We start from the raw sequence: 17,619 nt of genomic DNA, 5'->3' as shown, positions 1-17,619 counted from the left end.
AATGTATCCAATGGATCTATGAAAACATTGAGGATTTGCCAAAGGTGGTAATAATGGCAGAAGAATTCAGAGTTAATAAAAGTCAAATGGCACACAAAACAGCATTGACATAATTCTATGGAAAACCATAAAGCTTAGAAAATCAAATTATATTTTGCAAGTCATGGTATATGCTTAGCATGTATTTGCATTTGGATATAAACTGTAAATACATATTTAAATCTTGGAATTGTCACTTTTTACAAAGCTATGGGCGGGATTTTCCGCTCCCGCGGCTAAGTGCCCGCGCCGTCATAAACACCATTGAGTTTCACGATGGCACGAAACGTCCCCGATCGCGATCGATTCAGGGCCCGAAAATGGGCTAGGAGCGGGGCCACGACGAACTCGGGGGGGGGCGTGGCGCGAAAGCAGCGTCGTAAGCGCGCGACGCCCAAATGACGCGGCGCAGCGCCATAAACGGCGCGATCCGCGCACGGAAGGACCCAGGAGGAGAGATAGCTGAGCCCCGACGAGCCGCACCGAGGTTCTGGCACACGGACCTGGACACCCTCCTCGATGAGGTTGAAAATCGAAGGGCCACCCTCTGCCCAAGACGTGGGCATCGCCAGCCGTCCAGCACGGTGAGGCAAGGTTGGCGTGACGTTGGCACCGCTGTGAGTGCTGTTGGGCACACCCCCCGCAGGGTCCGAGGAGCAGTGTAGGAAGAAGCTGCACGACCTCACTCGGGCTGCCAGGGTAAGTGCCATGAGGGTGCCCGAGGGTCACCCCCCCCCCGGGTCAACCTGGTCTGCAGGAGCTCCGGAACAGTCTGCTCACCTCCTCACTGCTCACCATCAGCCAGCACGACTGGCTGAAGTCTTTATTTACCAGGTGTGAACGGCGACGGCGTGAACTGGGGTCACGCCATTGGGACAGACATGGTAGCATTGTGGATAGCACAATTGCTTCACAGCTCCAGAGTCCCAGGTTAGATTCCGGCTTGGGTCACTGTCTCTGCGGAATCAGCACATCCTCCCCGTGTGTACGTGGGTTTCCTCCGGGTGCTCTGGTTTCCTTCCACAGTCCAAAGATGTGCAGGTTAGGTGGATTGGCCATGATAAATTGCCCTTACTGTCCAAAATTGCCCTTAGTGTTGGGTGGGGTTGCTGGGTTATAGAGATAGGGTGGAGGTGTTGACCTTGGGTAGGGTGCTCTTTCCAAGGGCTGGTGCGGACTCGATGGGCCGAATGGCCTCCTTCTGCACTGTAAATTCTATGATAAATCTATGACTTCGGCCCATTCGGGCTGGAGAATAGCAGGGGTAGCGAAGAATCGCCATTTTGGGTGTCTCGGGTGATTCTCCGGCCTGCGCCGCGCAGGACTCGACGGGGTCGATCTCGCCGCTTGGGTGAATCGCGGGAGGGCGTCGGACCGGCGTCGCGTGGAAAAAATGGCGCGGCAGGCGATTCTCCCAACCGGCGCGGTATCGGAGAATCACGACCTATATGTTCCATCACGGTCAGAAACACAATATTCACTTCTGACTGAGGTGAGTAAAAGGCATCATAATCTTACTACAAGGGGCCAGATTCTGCAGTCAGTGCCGAACAAGCTAAATAGAGAGAGAAAGAAAGAGCAATGAAAATAAGATATTGAATAGTTAAAAAAATATGGTGTTTTCTTAAAAAGTCATCACTAATTATAATCTGAAGGAATGGAACTCAAAACCTCTTCAGAGTTTAATTTTCAGTGTCAGAGATGTTCCCTGGCAGTAATTAAAACTTCATTATGCAGCTAAAAGTTTATTTAAACCAAAATGGACAACTCCAACACTTTTCCATGTATTTCAGTGGTGACTCTTGTCAGCAGAATAAGATTCTAACACAGCTTTTGAACAAACCAGGCACTTCGAACAGTTAACTTCCTGAATTATACATTTACTTCCATGTGCAGTCCCTGTAGTTGCTATGAGCTTCACCATTCCTTCTAATGCAAAATCTGGTACAAGCTGTTTTTACAGAAGCATTTGAATGCATTTGGAAACAATATAAATTATTGAACTACAAACTTCATTGTCTATTACAATTGGATTTTTAATTAACATTTATACCAAGCTGCCTGGGTGCTGGCCAGTTATAGCAACCAATGGATTTAGTTGAATAACCATTAATAAATGACTTGTCGCTTCCAAATACATTATCTTTCCATCATTTTTATTAGTATGAATTGAAAAAACTTGATAATGCAATTGCCATCACAAGAAAAACTATAAATCACACTCTGAGGGGGTTGAGTGGGAATAGCAGCGTTGTGAGAATAAGGAGCCAGTTGATGGACTTTGTCCTAAATGGAGACTATCATCATCAAGTTAGAACTCCTTCTTAGATAATGGACATAACCAATCATACTTCAAATATTTTTTAACTAAGGCACAAGATTATACTTTCCTGCCAGACACCAAGTTTTAGAATTCCCGTCTAAGCCTCTCCAACCTACTCTCCTCCATTAAGCCATGGCACAGTGGGTAGCAAAGTCCTTGAGACTTGAGCACAAAAATAAAAAGTAGACCTACAATCTCAATGGAGTAGCCAGGGAGTGCTGCACCATTGGAGGTGCAGTCGTTCAGATGAGGCAATAAAACAAGTCCCCGTCTGATCTGCTATTTGAATGAAGGGTCATCAACTGGAAATGCTAACACTGTTACTCTCCACAGGTGCTGCCAGATCTGCAGAATATTTCCAGAATTTTCTGGTTTTATCTGTTTGCTCTCTCAGGTGGATTTAAGTGATCAAAGACAAAATTTGAAGAGTAGGGGTGTACTTCCGTTCTGGTCAATATTTAACCCTAATCAACATCACTAAGGATCATTTGGTTATTTGCATGCTGTTTGTGGGACCTTGCTGTGTGTAAATTTGGTATCACATTTTACATGACAGCAGTAACACTTCAAAAGTACTTAATTGGTTTTAAAGTGCTTTGGGAACTCCTGAGGTAGAGAAAGACGCTAAATAAATACAAGTCTCTTTCCCTTAAAACATACTGAGCTGGATTCTCCCCACGCCAGGTAAAAACACTGGCGTTTCACGCTTGACTTTCCTCAAGAAAGTCCGGAGCGATTCTCCTACCTGCAGGGGGCTGGCAGGGCACTGGAGTGGTCCTTGCAGCTCTGGCTGCGGATACGGGGCCCCGCACTTCCGGTCGGGGGTCCACTCATGCGCACAGTGGCGGCCTGCAGCGGCTGCCCTGTGAGACATAGCAGACTCGAACCACGGAGCGACAGCAAAAATGTAGGCCCCCCCATGATTGCACACGCCTGCGGATCCGTGCCACCCGATCGCTCCCCTGGCTGTCCATGAAACCCCCACCCTGTTGATCGATCCCCCTGCTCCCCACCAGGGCGGCCGAGGGCTGGGTCCGTAGCCACCAGCCGAGGTTCCTGGCGGCCGATATGTGGTTAGAACCATGCCGTCGGGAACTCAGCCAGTTTTGTGCGGAGAATCGCAGGGGGGGGGGCCTCTGTCAATGGCCCCCTAGCCGCGCCGCGTAGATCGTGCGTGAGCGATTCTCCGGCTACGATTTTCACGTAAACGGCCATTCTCCGCCCCCACGTTGAACGAGATTTCAGCGCGGGGCTGTGGAGAATCCAACCCACTATCTTTTCGTCACCTGCTTTAATACCCCTTTACATAGCTCGGGGTCAGATTTTGTTTTGTAACACTCACAAGAAGTACCTTGGGTCATGTTATTACATTAAAGGCAATACTGAAACTTTAATTTGTTGTTCTTGTTCTGAGGCACAAGCCAGAATAAATTGTTACAAGTGAATGCTGCATCAATTACATCACCATCTTATTGCATATTTCAGTTATTGTCAACTGCAAAATGTCATTGTAAATACAGAAAATCCAGGCTGAGCAGTGCAAGAGTCCCAACGTACCAGACAAAATTGAGAACTTCTCAGCTATGTTGCAATCGTAGTGAGCTGCACATGAGTGTTTTAGATAAATGCTAGCCAGGACACTATTGTTTTTCCTTGAGTTATGCCGTAGGACCGTTGATGTTTGCCAGTGAGCGCATACAGGGTGTCAATTTAGTCATCAGAAAAAACGCACCTCCAATAGTGCTGCACTCTCTCAATACTAGTTTCAGTCTAGATTGTGCTCATGTTCCTGGAATGGAACAAGAATTCACAACCTTCTGAGACAAGAACGTTACTACTGACTTCTGGCTAAGCAGTGGGGATTTGGACTAATTTAAAGTGCCATGTCTCATGTTTCTTCCCTACTCTATGTTAGCCCTTTAGCAAGAAGTTGTGGAAGATGGTGAGAAAGAAGAGCAATGCAACTGTGTCCAAATGAATGGGGGGGGCGGAGGAGGACAGGGTTGGAATCCCCTTCCTGTCTGTCCTTCACATGACATATGGTTGAGGCAAAGATTGTGAAACTCTGATACAATGCCCTGTGCGTAGCTTTTATTGGCTGTTGTGATAGAGCTAAGAGCCAGTTTTAGATAACAGGAAACCAGCAACTTAGAGAATGAACTTGAATTCCGACTGTGCATCATGATATTTATAAGTGCTTTGTAAGAAATGCATCACTTCCAAAGCAGCCACTGTAGTGCAAACAACATAACTAATTGGCTCTTAATGCGTAAATTGATTAATGGTGCTGGCTGAGGGAAGGACTTTTCTTGCTCTTCTAATATTGCTATAAGATCTTTAACATAAACCAAAGTAGCCAGATGGGGGCCTTGATTTAATGTTACAACAAAAATGCAACACCTTCATCAACATAACATTGCACTGAAATATCAGCCAAGAGTAGATGGTCCCATCTGTAGTCAGGCTATAATCTAATTTTGAGGAAATAGTCCAACAACTGGAAAAAAAAGCTATTAAAATTCCTTCAGATGATGCAAATAATCTAATAATTGGAGCAATAAACATGCAGCTGTAACTAACAGGACTAGACAGAGTAGATGCAGGGAAGGTGTGTCCAGAACCAGGGATCACAGCCTGAGGATTCAGGGTAAACCATTTGGGACAGAGATAAGGAGACACATCTTCACACAAAGAGTGGTGAGCCTGTGGAATTCATTACCACAGGAAGTAGTTGATGCTAAAACTTTGAATATATTCAAGAGGCGGCTGGATATAGGCACTTGGGGAGAATGGGATCAAAGGCTATGGGGAGAAAGCAGGATTAGACTATTGAGTTGGATGATCAGCCATGATCGTGATGAATGGCGGAGCAGGCTCGAAGGGCCAAAGGCCTCCTCCAGCTCATATCTTCTATGTAACTAAATGTCACTTTATGCAGATGGAATGCTGGTACAAGACCAAAGGGTTACATAACCAAAGAGAAAATGCTGGAAAATCTCAGCAGGTCTGGCAGCATCTGTAGGGAGAGAAAAGAGTTAATGTTTTGAGTCCAGATGACCCTTTGTCAAAGCTGGTTCTCAGCACTGGCAAAAAATGACCAAGTTCCTCATGCTATGCAAAACCATAATGGTGGTCTTAAGAATACAGGCTCCCCAGCAGATAATTGTTGTGTGACACATCCAATTTCATTTAGAAAATTATTTCCAAAAATTGATTTGCTATCTAACATATTTTACACTAATGCTACAACTTATTGGCACTGATTTCACAATACTTAAAAGTAGCTGAATATGGAAATTGTGTGTGCTAAAAATGGACAACTGTTTTTATGTGCGTGCAATGAGTTAATGAATTTGAAATCAACAGTGCAGACTTCTCAACCCTTTCCTTCTGCTATAAATATGAATCCAGTACTGCCAAGTTGACATATCTGTGGATGCAAACACAATCCCAGTCCTCATAAGTTACAGTAGAAAACCAACTGTCGCATCAGAACATATTCATTGCTGAGGTATAAGTACATCACAATCAATTAGTTTTTGGTAGAAGCCCATGCAAAGACATTTGCGCACTAGTTCAATAGACTGGAATTAGCTAAACGGACACGATTCCATGATTAAAATAACCTAAAAATTTACAATTTAATATCTTTAGAGTACTTACAAAGTACTTCAAAACTGTAATTTTATTAACATCGGTGGGTCCACTCTTTTCAAATCAGAGATCTAAATAATCCTATCAAATATTCATTTAAATAACACATGCCATTACCTCAATCCCCAAATTGACAATTCCTGATGCCAAAAATAGACTTTGCTGCTGGAAAATATTCTGGCTAAGCTTTTCTCACTGAGTCATTTTGCTGAAGTTTGAAGTCATAATATATGAAAATAGTATTACAAATGAGAAAAATTGGACAATATTATTATGTTACTGGACCAGAACCGCAATTCGTATTACTAGGAAACCGGACAAGAAACCCCAACAATTTTTCAATTTGTAAACTGTGAGGAAAGAATACCGCACCCCCCAGTAGTGATTCTACTGACAAAATGTGGATTTTTTTGGTATTAAAACAAACTTTACTAACACAGTATTAACCCCATTAACATCCAAGGAAAAAAGCTGTTCAATTGATAGCTAAACAGTTCTTTAAAACAATAAAAAAAGGTCTTTGGGTGTACTTTCCATCTATTTCTAAAATTTCAATTAAACATGGGTGGCATGGTAGAAAGTAGTCAGCGCTGTTGCTTCACAGCACCAGGGTCCTAGGATCGATTCCAGGCTTGGGTCACCGACTGTGCGGAATCTGCATGTTCTCTGCGTAGGTTTCCTCCGGGTGCTCTGGTTTCCTCCCACAAGTCCCGAAAGACTTGCTGTTAGATAATTTGGACATTCTGAATTCTCCCTCAAGTGTACCCGAACAGGCGCCGGCATGTTCTCCCTCAGTGTACCCGAACAGGCGCTGGTGTGTAAGGGATTTTCACAGTAACTTTGTTGCAGTGTTAATGTAAGCCTACTTGTGACAAAAGATTATTACAAAGCTAAAAACAGACCCATACCCTCCCATGAGTGATATCACAGTTCTGCACACATCAGCCTCGAATGCAGTTTCCCAACGGCAGCATTCAGAAGACTGCAGGGAAAGTCCTGCCTTAAATGCTGATGAAGTCTTTTTGCGGTGGTTTCCAACTGCAGGGAGCTTGAAAGTGTGCCCCAGACTGTTGTTGGAATGTTTCAATGAGTGCAGGGCTGGCAGAGGGCAGTCTCGGGATAGATTGGGTAAGCGAGCGTGGCGTGGGTCCCGTAAGGTCGCCCAATTGGCAAAAATGGGTCCCGGGGAAAAAAAAGTTTGAAAAACACTGCTCTATAAGATGCATACCTTGTTTATATTTAGGCATGCAAATTTAAACATTAGTATAGTCCACTTCAGTCTTTCCTTTCCAATTTTGAATGTTCCATCCTTCTTGCATCTCAAGGTCGTGATAAAGCAGCTGGAGTCACGTTTTCTCTTCCTGCTACATGTATAATTTTCACGTTAAATGGTTGTAGCAATAATCATCATCTAAACAGTCTTGCATTTCATCTCTAAACTTCTTCGGAAACTTTAATGGATTATGGTCTGGACAATATACAATTGTCTGAGGAATTGTTAGCAACGTAAATGTCTAAATGTCGCAACGCCAATACCAAAATCAATGTCTCTTTCTCGATGGTTGAATACTTATTTTGATGAATAGTTTTCTGGAAAAATAACCAACAGGTCTTTCTATCCTTTGTCATCTTCTTCTAACAGTACAGCACCAATTGCCACCTTAAATTTCTTGCCATAATTCGGTGTCACCAAAACTGGTACAGTGGTTAACACAGTTTTCAGATTGTCAAATGCCTCTGAGGCCGAATGAATTTCCTGTGCTTTTTCAGAAGTTCAATCACTGGAGCAACCATACTGCTAAAATGTGGCACAAATTTCCTGTAGAAACCACTCATGCCCAGAAATCTCAGAACTTCTCTTCTCATTAATGGTATTGGGAACTCCCCAATAACTTTCACTTTTACATTTCGTAGGGGCATCTGACCATGTCCAACTGTATGGTCTAAGAATGTGACTTGGGCTTTCACAAATTCACTTCAAGCCAAGTTTAGCACCAAGCCAGCATTTTATAGATCGAACAATTCCTTTAAATTTTCCAAATGATCCTCCCATGTTTGACTGAACCCCACAAAATAGTCTATGTACACTGCACAATTCTTTAGTACAGAAATTACCTTGTTGGTTAGGTTTTGGAATATTACAATAATTATGAGGGACTTTAATATGCAGGTGGACTGGGAAAATCAAGTTGGTCGTGGATTCCAAGAAAAGGAATTTGTGGAATGTCTAAGACATGTTTATTTTGGAGCAACTTGAGAGAGAGCCCACTGGGGAACAGGCAATTCTAGATTTGGTGATGTGAAATTAGGGAATTCAGGTGAAGAGAACCTTGAGGGGCAATGACCACGGTATGATAGAATTTATCCTGCAGTTTAAGGGGGAGAAGCTGGAATCAGATGTAACGGTATTGAATAAAGGTCAGAGACATGAGGGAGAGCTGGCCAGAGTGGACTGGAAGGAGAGCCTATCAGGGAAGACAGGAGAACAGCAATAGCAGGGGTTTTGGGGGGTTATTCAGGAGGCACAACAGAAATTCTTCCCAAGGAGGAGGAATCATGCTAAGGGGAGGATGAGGCATCCATGGCTGATGAGGGAAGTCAAGGACAGCATAAAAGGAAAAGAAAAAGCATACACGGTGGTGAGGATTAGTGGGAAGCTAGAGGATTGGGAAGACATTAAAAACGAGCAGAGGACAACTAAAAAAGCAATAAGGGGGGATGAAAAATTGAGTGTAAACTGGCTAGCAATAGAAAAGAAGATGGCAAGGGTTTTTTTTCAGTATACAAAAGGTAAGAGAGAGGCAAAGAATAGACACTGGACCACTGGAAAATGAGGCTGGAGAAGTAGTAATAGGAAACAAAGAAATGGTAGAGGAGCTGAGTAGTTACTTAGCATCAATCTTCACGGTGGAAGTCACAGTGGGATACCAGAACTTCAGGAGAATCAGGGGTGAGTGTAGTGGCCATCTCGAAGGAGAACGTTCTGGGAAAACAGAAAGGTCTGAAGGTCGATAGATCACCTGGCGGGGATGGACTACATCCCAGGGTTCAAAGGAGATTGTGAGGCATTGATGGTGACCTTCCAGAGAACTGGTTGTAAATTTAACACCTCTGTTTAAGAAGGGAGGGAAGCAGAAGACGGGAAATTATAGGCCTGACTTCAGTCACTGGTAAGATTTTAGAGTCCATTATTAAAGATGAGATTGCAGAGTGCATGATAAAATAAGACAGAGTCAGCATGGCTCTGTCAAGTCAAGGGGAAATCATGTCTGTCAAATCTGTTTGAATTCTTTGAGGTGATAACAAGGAAGTTAAACAAAGGACAACCAGTGGACGTGATCCATTTAGATTTCCAGAAGGCCTTTGACAAGGTGCTGTATAGGAGGCTTTTAAATAAGTTAAGAGCCCATGGTGTTAAAGGACTGACATGGATAAAGGATTGGCTGTCTGGCAGAAGCACAGAGAGGGGATAAAAGCGTATTTTTCAGATGGCAGCTGGCAACCAGTGGTGTGCCTCAGGGGTCGGTGTTGGGACCACAACCTTTCACAACATACATTAACAATCTGGAAGAAGGAACTGAGGGCACTGTTGCTAAGTTTACAGATGATACTAAGATATGCAGAGCGACAGTTAGTATTGAGGAGGTTGGGGGGAGGGGGGGCTGCAGAAGGGCTTGGGACAGGCTAAGAGAGTGGGCAAAGAAGTGGCAGATGGAATACAATGTGCAAAAGTGTGAGGTTATGCACTTGAAAGGAGGAATTTAGGCATAGACTATCTTCTAAATGGGAAACGCTTAGGAAATCAGAAGCACAAAGGGACGTGGGCCTCCTTGTTCACGATTCTCTTAAGGTTAACGTGCAGGTTCAGTCGGCAGTTAGGAAGGCAAATGCAATCTTAGCATTCATGTCGAAAGGAATAGAATACAAGAGCAGGGATGCACATCTGAGGCTGTGGAAGGCTCTGATCAGACCCCATTTGGAGTATTGAGAGCAGTTTTGGGCCCCGTATCTAAGGAAGGGTGTGCTGGCCTTGAGTCCAGAGGAGGTTCACAAAAATGATACGTGGAATGAAGAGCTCGTCATAAGAGGAGCGGTTGAGTACTCTGAATCTGTACTCTGAGTTTAGAAGGAGGAGGGGGGGGGGGAGGGGTGGGGGATCTTATTGAAACTGACAAGATATTGAGAGGCCTGGATTGAGTGGACGTGGAGTAGATGTTTCCACGAGTAGGAAGAACTAGAACCTGAGGACACAGCCTCAGACTGAAGGGACGATCCTTTAAACTGAGATGAGAAGGAATTTCTTCAGCCAGAGGGTGGTGAATCTGTGGAACACTTTGCCACATGTAGGCCACATCACTGAGTGTCTTTAAGACAGATAGACCGGTTCTTGATTAATAAGGGATCGGGATTATGAGGAGAGTGCAGGAGAATGGGGATAAGAAACATATCAGCCATGATTGAATTGCAGACCAGACTCTATGGGCCGAATGGCCCAATTCTGCTCCTATGTCTTATGGAATGTTGCTGGCACATTCTTCATTCCAAACTGCCTAACTTTAAACTGATAAAGACCACCTGGCAGTACAAAAGCCAAAACGTCCATCACTCTTTCTGACAAAGGTACTTCCCAGAATCCTTTAAGTTTTGTTTGTTTGTAAAGTTTGCTTGTCCCACCTTTCCAATTCAGTCTTCCAAATGAGGAATAGAATACAAATCTAACTTGGTAACTACACTGGCTTATATATAGTCCACACACAATCGTTCATTCCATTTGATTTTGGTACAATCACAATAGGTGAGCTCCAATCATTGGAAATAATTTCAATGATATCATTCTTAAGCATGCTTTCAATCTCCTTTTGAAACTGTGCCAACTTTAGTGGATTGAGTCTATATATACGTTGCTTAATTGGAATAGAATTTCCTACATTTATGATTACTGCTGTATTTCCTACATTGACATCCTGTATAATTACTTGTGTACTTAAAAAAAATTGTTTGTCACCAGTAGGCATCAGTGAAGTTACTGTGAAAAGCCCCTAGTTGCCACATTCCGGCACCTGTTCGGGGAGGCTGGTATGGGAATTGATACGGCGCCCACTGTGCTAAACCAGCCCCGGGTTTGTTCCCAATTATAGCTCTATGTCAGTGTATTTCAGGTCACTCTTGATTTTCCTCTGGAAGGTAACTCAGTAACGTACCCAAATTTATTTGTCCAATCTAATTTGAGGATGCCAAATTCAGAATCTTCTGGATTTACCTCTTCTCCCGGAGTTACAATGACAAACACCTCCTCCTTTCCTTCTCCATAAAAATACCTTTTGAGTATATTAATATGACATGCTGAGTTTCCCTTCTATCTGGCGTTTGTATCAAATAATTCATCTCACTCAATTTCCTTTTAAGGCCCACCAAATCTTGCTTTTAATAGTTCACCTATCACTGGTAATATTAATATTTTCTTCCCACCAACGAAACCAAATTTTTGATTCCTTATCCATCACATTTTTTAATCACATGTGACAATTTTAAATGCCTTCCAGCCATCTCACCAGCCCTAGTTAATCTCCCCCTAAAATTTGACCCAATCTTACAATGTCGTCTCAGGATGCTGACTCGCCAATTTATCTTTGATCAATTTACGTGGTCCTCTTACCTCATGTTCAAAAATCAATTCAAATGGACTGATTTAATTTATCCATTAGGTGCATTCCTAACTGCAAACAGTACAAATAGAATTCCTTTGTCTGAATCCTCTGGATAATCCTAATTATAGTCCCTCAACACAGTCTTCAAAGTTTAATGCCACCTTTCTAAAGCTCTGATTCTGGACAATACGCAGTGGATTTAAATTGCTTTACTCCAAAGCTATCCATAACTTCCCTGAATAATTTCAACATCAACTTGGATCCTCAATCTGATTGGATTTCTTTCGGTACAAATTTAGTTAATTCCTCTACAACCCTGGGCGGCATGGTGGCACAGTGGTTAGCACTGCTGCCTCACAGCGCCGAGGACCTGGGTTCGATCCCGGGTCACTGTCTATGTGGGGTTTGTACATTTTCCCTGTGTCTGCATGGGTCTCACTCCCACAACCCAAAGGTGTGCAGGATAGATGGATTGGCCACGCTAAATCGGCCCTTAATTGAAAAAAAAATCCTCCATAACCCTCAGAGGTTTAATATTTTGTAATGGAATGGCTTCCCCAAATCTAGTAAACACATTCATAATGGTCAACAAATGCGGATTCCCACTTTTCGTTTTAGAAAGGGATTCCACAGCAATCAATCAGAACCCGAGTACAAGGTTTGGCAAATGCTGGAAAGGGTATTAAGGGTGCTAATTTGATTGCCGCTTGGGATTTTCCTATTACCTGGCATATGCGGCATGTATGGCAAAATTCCAACTACATTCTTATGTAGTTCAGGCCAATAAAAATGTTGTGTTTTTGCTTGAGTTTTCCTTACTCCTAAATGACCCCCTACTGGAACCTGATGCGCTACCCGCAAAACCCCCTTTCTACAACCTGCCATTAATACCACTTTATAAAATTCTGCCCATTTCTCATCTGCCTGAATACGTAAAGGTCTCCATTTCCTCATTAATACATCATTTCTAATGTAATAACACTCCGGTATACACAGATACTACTGCTGTGTATGCTTTCTGACAAATGCTAAATTTCTGAATCCTTCTGCTGTAATTCGACCAACCTTCCTGAACTAAAGATATCTGAACAAAGATATCCCCTTCATCCTCCACCTGCTCTTGTTCTTTATCAACCATCTGGTCAAAGATTGTTTCTCCATTTCTTTACTCCTTGATTTCTCCTCCTCCTGTCTCAACCTGTAACTTTGTGATCTCGTTACGACACAATCTGAAAACACCCCAGGATATGCTTCCTGCAACACCTCAGTTGTTTGACTTTCTACTGGTTTTTCAACCCAGTAGGCATCACTCCAAGCTGTGATCCAGCTATAATTACCCAGGATAAACTGTACCCCTGAAAAAGATAATTTCTCTATTACTCCTACCACCACTTCTCACCGGACTCTCTAATCCTACTTTACCTATAATATGTAACTCCTTATCTCTCACCATTAAAGATTGACTTGTTCCTGTATCCCTAAGATCTTAACCTCCTTACCTACTTCACCTTGTACACATGAATAAACCGTACCCACACAAATAAAATCTTTAAGATCTGGCACCTGCTCATCCCTCGTTTGCACATCTTCAGTTGCAACCATGGTTCTTTTGCCACTTTAATAAACACCACTGGTTCATCCTGTTTCAAAGAGTCCGTCTTCCAAGTATTTTTGTTAAGCCACCAACACTGTGAGTGTGTGTCCAACTTTATTACAATGAAAACATTTAAGTTTTCTTATCTCTCTTCCATGATCGTAATTGCTTGGAGTCGGCGGACTGGTCCATATTCAGTAAGTGTGTCGAAGACTGTGTACCAAAGAAGACAAAAGGGGAGTTCCCCAATCGGAAGCCCTGGCTCAACCAAAGGGTCCACTCCCTGCTGAAGCCCCGGACGGAGGGGTTCAAGTCAGACGACCCTGACCGACGTAAGAAATCCAGGTACGGCTTACGGAAAGCCATCAGGGACGACAAAAGACAATACCAGATCAAACAAGAGTCCCAGGCCAACGACACAAACCCACAACGTCTATGGCAGGGCTTACATGAGATCACAGGCTTCAAAGCAAGGTCAGGCGGAATCTCTGGGGCTGGAGCATCCCTCCCCAATGAACTGAACAAGTTCTATGGCCACTTTGAACAGTCAGCTAATACATCAGTGCCACCCGCCCAACTGCCCTGGACACACCCATACCCACTATTGCAGCCTCAGAGGTAAGAGCGGCCTTCTTGAAAGTGAACCCATGGAAAGCGACGGGTCCCGATGGAGTCCCGGGGCGAACACTCAGAGCCTGTGCTGACCAACTGACGAGTGTATTCGCAGATATCTTCAACACCTCACTTCTCCGCTCCGAGATCCCCACCTGGTTCAAGACGACCACCATAATACCAGTACCAAAGAAGACAAGGTAGAGTGCCTCAACGACTCCCGACTGGTAGCCCTGACGTCTGTTATCATGAAATGCTTCGAGCGGCTAGTCATGAGACGGATCAACGCCAGCCTCCCAGACGGTCTAGATCCATTGCAGCTTGCCTATCGCGGCAACCGATCCACGGCAGATGCTATCTTGCTGGCCCTACAATCAACACTTGAACATCTCGACAACAAGGGCATCTATGTCAGACTGCTGTTCATAGAATACAACTCCACCTTCAATACCATTATCCCGACAAGACTGATAACCAAACTCTGCAACCTTGGACTTGACCCCTCCCTGTGCAGCTGGATCCTCGATTTCCTCACCAATAGACCGCAATCTGTCAGGATAGGTAACAGCACCTCCTCCACAATAGTCCTCAATACCGGGGCCCCACAAGGATGTGTGCTCAGTCCTATACTGTACTCCCTATACACACACGACTGTGGCAAGATTCAACTCCAATTTGATCTATAAATTTTCAGATGATACAACTGTGGTGGGCCGTATCTCAAGCAATGACGAATCAGACTATAGAAGGGAGATAAATCACTTGGTTGCATGGTGTACCGAAAACAACTTCTCTCTAATTGTTGGAAAGACCAAGGAAGTGATCATCGACTTCAGGAAGCGTAGCACAACCCCCCCTACATCAATAGCTCCGAAGTGGAGATGGTCAATAGCTTTAAGTTCCTGGGGGTCACCATCACCAAGTCTGTCCTGGTCCATTCACGTTAATGCAACAGTCAAGAAAGCCCAACAATGTCTCTACTTCCTACAGAAGCCAAAGAAATTTGGCATGTCTGCATCAACTCTCTCAAACTTCTACAGATGTGCCATAGAGAGCATCCTATCCGGCTGCATCACAGCCTGGTATGGCAATTGCTCGTCCCAAGATCGCAAGGAACTGCAGAGTGTGGTGAACTCAGCCCAACGCATCACACAAGCTTGCCATCCTCCCATTGATTTGGTCTACACGTCCCGTTGCCTCAAGAAGGCAGACAGCATTGTCAGAGACCCCTCAGACCCAAGCTTTGCCCTCTTCCAAATCCTTCCATCAGACAGAAGATACAGAAGTCTGAAGACCCGCACATCCAGACATAGGAACAGCTTCTTCCCCATAGCTACTGGACTCCTCAATAACTCTCCCTCGGACTGATCTGTTCCCTGTAAGAACACTATCCATGACACCCTATGCTGCTCTTGCTCAGGTATCGCTTGTTTGGCCCTTGTTTCCCACTGTAATCAATCACTATTTGTTAATGTACCATTTATCTATTTGTTAATGTACCATTTGTCAATGTACTCTGTCGATTATTGTTTTGTCTACTACGTACGTACTGTGCACGTTCCCTTGGCCGCAGAAAAACACTTTTCACTGTACTTCAGTACATGGACAATAAATATCAATCAATCATTAGTTTCCTTTTTAACCTGAGACAAATCCAACTAGACCTCCTTTGCCTTGACTACCTGTGTATTTCTCATTTACCCAGTTTCTATCCTTCACAGGCTGAAATTGATGTCAAACTCCAATCCTTGATTTATGAACTAATTCAAAATAATTTGTCATTTCTGCTGCCAGTCTAGCAGTTTTAACAGAAGTTAAAACTGCTAGTCTGGCAGCACATAAGTGAATCTCAAAATAACCATTTCCCTAACGGCTTCATACATTTGGTATATTTTTAATGCTTTTATCCACCTGTCAAAATTGTTTTGTTGGATTCTTTCAAATTCTATATACATAGAACATAGAACGATACAGCGCAGTACAGGCCCTTCGGCCCACGATGTTGCACGGAAACAAAAGCCATCTAACCTACACTATGCCATTATCATCCATATGTTTATCCAATAAACTTTTAAATGCCCTCAATGTTGGCGAATTCACTACTGTTGCAGGTAGGGCATTCCACGGCCTCACTACTCTTTGCGTAAAGAACCTACCTCTGACCTCTGTCCTATATCTATTACCCCTCAGTTTAAAGCTATGTCCCCTCGTGCCAGCCATTTCCATCCGCGGGAGAAGGCTCTCACTGTCCACCCGATCTAACCCCCTGATCATTTTGTATGCCTCTATTAAGTCTCCTCTTAACCTTCTTCTCTCCAACGAAAACAACCTCAAGTCCATCAGCCTTTCCTCATAAGATTTTCCCTCCATACCAGGCAACATCCTGGTAAATCTCCTCTGCACCCGCTCCAAAGCCTCCACGTCCTTCCTATAATGCGGTGACCAGAACTGTACGCAATACTCCAAATGCGGCCGAACCAGAGTTTTGTACAGCTGCAACATGACCTCCTGACTCCAGAACTCAATCCCTCTACCAATAAAGGCCAACACTCCATAGGCCTTCTTCACCACCCTATCAACCTGGGTGGCAACTTTCAGGGATCTATGTACATGGACACCGAGATCCCTCTGCTCATCCACACTTCCAAGAACTTTACCATTAGCCAAATATTCCGCATTCCTGTTATTCCTTCCAAAGTGAATCACCTCGCACTTCTCTACATTGAACTCCATTTGCCACCTCTCAGCCCAGCTCTGCAGCTTATCTATATACCTCTGTAACCTGCTACATCCTTCCACACTGTCGACAACACCACCGACTTTAGTGTCGTCTGCAAATTTACTCACCCACCCTTCTGCGCCTTCCTCTAGGTCATTGATAAAAATGACAAACCGCAACGGCCCCAGAACAGATCCTTGTGGTACGCCACTTGTAACTGAACTCCATTCTGAACATTTCCCATCAACCACCACCCTCTGTCTTCTTTCAGCTAGCCAATTTCTGATCCACATCTCTAAATCACCCTCAATCCCCAGCCTCCGTATTTTCAGCAATAGCCTACCGTGGGGAACCTTATCAAACGCTTTACTGAAATCCATATACACCACATCAACTGCTCTACCCTCGTCTACCTGTTCAGTCACCTTCTCGAAGAACTCAATAAGGTTTGTGAGGCATGACCTACCCTTCAAAAAGCCATGCTGACTATCCCTGATCATATTATTCCTATCTAGATGATTATAAATCTTGTCTCTTATATTCCCCTCCAAGACTTTACCCACTACAGACGTGAGGCTCACCGGTCTATAGCTGCCGGGGTTGTCTCTGCTCCCCTTTTTGAACAAAGGGACCACATTTGCCATCCTCCAGTCCTCTGGCACTATTCCTGTAGCCAATGATGACATAAAAATGAAAGCCAAAGGTCCAGCAATCTCTTCCCTGGCCTCCCAGAGAATCCTAGGATAAATCCCATCAGGCCCTGGGGACTCATCTATTTTCAGCCTGTCCAGAATTGCCAACACCTCTTCCCTACGTACCTCAATGCCATCTATTCTAATAGCCTGGGTCTCAGCATTCTCCTCCACAACATTATCTTTTTCCTGAGTGAATACTGACGAAAAATATTCATTTAGCATCTCGCCTATCTCTTCAGACTCCACACACACACCTTCCCATCCCTGTCCTTGACTGGTCCTACTCTTTCCCTAGTCATTCGCTAATTCCTGACATACCTATAGAAAGCTTTTGG

At 44.0% G+C, this 17,619-nt stretch overlaps 1 protein-coding gene across 1 annotated transcript in view; it reads right to left on the bottom strand.

Moving 5' to 3' along the window:
• Nucleotides 1-17,619, bottom strand: part of LOC140393718 (guanine nucleotide-binding protein G(i) subunit alpha-3-like) — a 55,211-nt gene that overhangs the window by 21,917 nt on the left and 15,675 nt on the right. The window lies entirely within an intron of this gene.

This window comes from Scyliorhinus torazame, chromosome 17 (assembly GCF_047496885.1).
Source record: "Scyliorhinus torazame isolate Kashiwa2021f chromosome 17, sScyTor2.1, whole genome shotgun sequence".
Taxonomy (NCBI): domain Eukaryota; kingdom Metazoa; phylum Chordata; class Chondrichthyes; order Carcharhiniformes; family Scyliorhinidae; genus Scyliorhinus; species Scyliorhinus torazame.
This window is presented reverse-complemented; position numbering and strand designations above follow the sequence as displayed.